Source organism: Somniosus microcephalus, unplaced genomic scaffold, assembly GCF_052327205.1.
Source record: "Somniosus microcephalus isolate GS21.2 unplaced genomic scaffold, FLI_Smic_1.0 unresolved_chr5, whole genome shotgun sequence".
In the NCBI taxonomy this organism is placed as follows: domain Eukaryota; kingdom Metazoa; phylum Chordata; class Chondrichthyes; order Squaliformes; family Somniosidae; genus Somniosus; species Somniosus microcephalus.
In genome coordinates, this window is record NW_028225183.1 from 32,906,594 (window position 1) to 32,911,229 (window position 4,636).

Consider the following 4,636-nt stretch of genomic DNA (forward strand, 5'->3'; position numbering starts at 1 on the left):
GTTTCAAAAGGGAATTGGATATGGACCTGAAAGGGAAAAATTTGCAGGGCTACGGGGAAAGGGTGGGGGAGTGGGACTAGCTGAAGTGCTGTTTCAGAGTGCTGCCACGGGCTCCACAAGCCGAATGGCCTCCTTCTGTGCTGCAACCATTCTATTATATGATCTCGGAGAGTTGTAGGCAATGGTCCCTCTAATTTGTTTGTTTGGCCCGCCCGGCCCCATCAACGGGTTTTGCGACCTATTCAAAAATCAGCACATGCACGTATATTCTCTTTAAATGCTGGCTCACCAGAAGCACGGGGCCTACAGCGCGCTGCGTTTCTGTGCGGCCTTTAAGTGTGTATTGGTTGTAGTGTGTATTGGTTGGAAGTTACAGGCAAAGGGAGGGGCGAGCCCGTGAGGGATTTGAAAACAGTAGATTATTAAAATCGGGGCGTTGCTGGACTGTGACCCAATGCAGGTCAGCGAGCACAGGGGGTGATGGGTGAACGAGACTTGGTGCGAGTCACGATATGGGCAGCAGGGTTATTGGAGAAGTAACCCTTTTCTGTTACTTCTTTATGTATTGATGAGTGTGTGTGGTTAGAGCCATGCGGCCCATTGAGCCATAATAATCTCTTTATCTCAGCATTGAATATACTCAAACACTCAGCATTCACATCCCTCTGGGGCATAGAATTCTAAAGATGCACAACCGTCTTAGTGAAGAAATTCCTCCTCATCTCGGTCTTAAATGGCCTAACCCTTACCCTGAGACGATGCCCCCAACTTCTAGACACTCCAGCCAAGGGAAACAATCTCTCAGCATCTACACTTTCAATACCTTTCAGAATCTTGTATGGTTCAATGAAATCACCTCTCATTCTTCTAAACTCCCGAGAGTATAGGCCCATCTCTCATCATAGGACAGCCCTCTCATGCTGTTTGCTCAGGAAAACTCCACGGTTACTAGAATGTTCTGATGATATTCCCTGCTACAGGACATCTTTTTGATTTAAGGCAAGACTGAAATGGAACAGGAGAAAGCCTTACTGCAAGCACTGACCATGCTGGAGGAAGTTAGGATTGCTGCACTGTTGGCTCGAATACTTCAATATTTCCGGTGTCTCCCTTACATATAACAACATAAAGGGACATTTATTAACCACCTCCGTCTCTAAGCTGTTAATGTGGCTTTTCCTTATATCATTTAACGACTATGCTTATACTGAATGATCATACTGAAAAGAGTGAGAAAGATTACAAACGACAACAACAACTTGTATTTATATAGTACCTTTAAAATAGTTGAAACGTCCCAAGACACTTCACAGGACTATTATAAGACAACAATGTGAAACCCGCTTAGACAAAAGAATGTAGGTTTATTGGTGAAACATTTCAACCAGAGTGAGTGAATGTGACAAGTGATGAAGACTTGATGGGCCAGAAACTCACTATGTCCCTGTCGGTCTTTATGGGCAAAAGTTGAAAATTGCTTTTTCAAACACATCAGATTCTGAATTATTGTTCATGTGAAGATATGACAAATATTTACTGCAGATCCAATACATATAAGGAGAGATTTATTTCCAGAAAACATTCCGTGGCCTGAAGAAAAGATACTGAGGGAGCATTCGTTTCCTTTTCAGGGCAACATGCAAATATAAATGCCTGGCTCTTAATTATTGCAGCGTTATGTCAAAGGGTATATCATTATATATTGCAATATTTTAGCAGAATCGACATGAGAAAACAGCAGCACTTCCTGAATGAAGGGGGAATTTTGGTTAATAAAAAGTAATCGTTGAGACGGTAAGAGGCAGTGAATGATGTGGCAAGGCAATGTGTGCCAATGGAAAGCATACTTACCTGGCAGGGGAGAGTGACCATGATCATGAAGGTGATTTTAACAGGACGAGTCTAGCCTATGCATTTCGGGTGTGCTGACGCCTGCGATGTCCTCAAATGCGGGATACTCGACTGCAAAATTTGTGATAGTGAATACTGCGTTCCTGCTCCCCCTTGGCTTTACAATTAAAGTTAGACTTTCAACTAAGTTCTCAAATGCACTGTTATTTTGCGTTCAATGTTAACTTTGCTTTATTCCTGGCAGAGGGAGCTGTGATACAAAAGGGCCTTCCTCCAAAACACAGCCTATTCAAATTGACTCATAAGCGATTCCCAAAGCTTACATTTCAATTTCTCTCTACGTTCACATTGATATTCATCCTTACAACTAAGAAATTACATATTTTGCACAAAAAATCAAAAATTATTTACACTTACAAGTCCACACTGTGTACAACCAGAATTTCAAATCTGCCTGCCGAATCTGCACTTTGGCAAAATGTTTAACCTTGTTAACTACAGAAACAATGAAACAGCACACAACCACGTCATTCTGCCCAACGTTCCTCTGCTGTCTCTTTCAAAGGGCTATCCAATTAATCATATTCCTCTGTTCTTTCACTAAACCACTGCAATTATTTTACCTTCAAATATTATCCAAATTAACTTTTCCATATTACTGTTCAATTTCTTCAACCACCCTTTCAGGCAGGGCATTGCAGGCACTCACAACAATTTGCTGCATCACTTTTCTGCACCTTCTCGAGGGCGAGGCGGGGAAACATCCTACTGGTTCTTTTGCAAATTTTCTTAAATCTGATGCCCCTGTAACTGACACTGGAAATAGTTCCTCCTTATTGACTTGTTATCGTGTATTTATATAGCACTATTAATGTAGTAAAGCGTCCCAAGGCACTCCACAGGAGCGTTATCAAACAAAATTTCACACCCTGCCGCTCAAGAAGTTATTAGGTGATAAAAACAGAAAATGCTGGAAATACTCAGCAGGTCATGCAGCATCTGTGGAGAGAGAAAAACAGGGTTAACTTTTCAGGTCGATGACCCTTCGTCAGAACTGTATTACTGTTTAATTTACTGCCAGTTCTGTTTTAAGAATGCCCACATTGATGAAGTTCTGCTCTTCTCTCCAACAACTCTGTTACTCTCTCCACAGATGCTGCAGGACTTGCTGTGTATTTGCTGCATTTTCGGTTTTTATTTCAGAATTGCAGCATCCGCAGTACTTTGCTTTTGTATTTCAGATTTTAGGACACATGCCCAAAAGCTTGGTCGAAAAATTAGGTTTTAAGGAGCGTCTTAAAGGAGGAGAGACAGAGAAGTGGCCCAGTTTCCGGAGGGAATTCCTGATTTTAGGGCCTAGGCAGCTGAAAGCACACCCGTCAAAGGTGAAGCAAATAAAATAGGTATACACAAGAGGCCCGAATTGCAGGAGCACAGAGATCAAAGGCAACATGAGGGAAAATTGTTTATGTATCGTGTGGATAGCTTCTGGAATTCACTGCCTGAAAGGGTGCTGCAGGCAGATTCATTTGTGGCTTTCAAAAGGAATTGGATATGGACCTGAAAGGAAAAAAATTGCAGGGCTGCGGGGAAAGGGTGGGGGTGTGGGAATAGCTGAAGTGCTGTTTCAGAGTGCCGGCACGCGTTCGACAGGCCGAATGGCCTCCTTCTGTGCTGCAACCATTCTATTATATGATCTCGGGGAGTTATAGGCAATGGGCCCTCTAATTTGTTGCTTTGTCCCGCCCGACCCCATCAACGGGCTGTGCGACCTATTCAAAATTCAGCACATGCACCTTTTTTTCTCTTTAAATGCCGGATCGCCGGATGCATGTGACCTGCAGCGCGCTGCGTTTCTGCATGGCCTTGAAGTGTGTATTGGTTTTAGTCTGTTTGTTGGTTGGAGTTTCCATGGAAAAGGAGGGGCGAGCCCGTGGAGGGATTTGAAAACAAGAGAATTTTGAAATCGAGGCGTTGCTGGTCCATAACACAATGCAGGTCAGGGAGCACAGTGGGTGGTCGGTGAACGAAACTTGGTGCGAGTCATGATACCGGCAGCAGGATTTTTAGAGAAGTAAACCTTTTCCATTACTTCTTTCTGTATTGATGAGTGTGTGTGGTTAGAGCCATGTGGCCCATTGAGCCGTAATACTCTATCTATTTCAGCCTTGAATATACGCAAACACTCAGCCTTCACATCCCTCTGGGGCAGAGTACTCCAAAGATGCACAACCCTCTGAGTGAAGAAATTCCTCCTCATCTCGGTCTTAAATGGCCTAACCCTTATCCTGAGACTATGCCCCCAAGTTCTAGACACTCCAGCCAAGGGAAACAACCTCTCAGCATCTACCCTTTCAATCCCTTTCAGAATCTTGTATGGTTCAATGAGATCAGCTTTCATTCTTCTAAACTCCCGAGGGTATAGGCTCATCTCTCATCATAGGACAGCCCTCTCATGTTGTTTGCTCAGGAAAACGCCACGGTTATTAGAAGGTCCTGGTGATATTCCCTGCTACAGGACATCATTTTGATTTAAGGCAAGACTGAAATGGAACAGGAGCAAGCCTTACTGGAAGCATTGACCATGCTGGACGAAGTTATTGCGGGACTGGAGCTGCGATTGGATGCATAGTGGAGCGTTCACGATGCTCAGGGAATCGCGAATAGCACGTTTACGGAGTTGGATGCACCGCAGGTAGACTTTGGACAGGAAGAAAGGGAACTGGTTACCAACAGGCAGAATACTAGGCCCAGGCAGGTAGTGCAGGGGTCCCCTGTGGCTATC

The 4,636-nt window shown here is 43.9% G+C and overlaps 1 non-coding gene across 1 annotated transcript; it reads left to right on the forward strand.

Annotated features, from left to right (window-relative positions):
* The first annotated feature begins 1,843 nt into the window (after window positions 1-1,843).
* LOC147087821 (U1 spliceosomal RNA) lies at window positions 1,844-2,002 on the forward strand. Its single transcript, XR_015075471.1, has one exon. It is a non-coding gene; the product is annotated as a U1 spliceosomal RNA (small nuclear RNA).
* The last annotated feature ends 2,634 nt before the right edge of the window (window positions 2,003-4,636 follow it).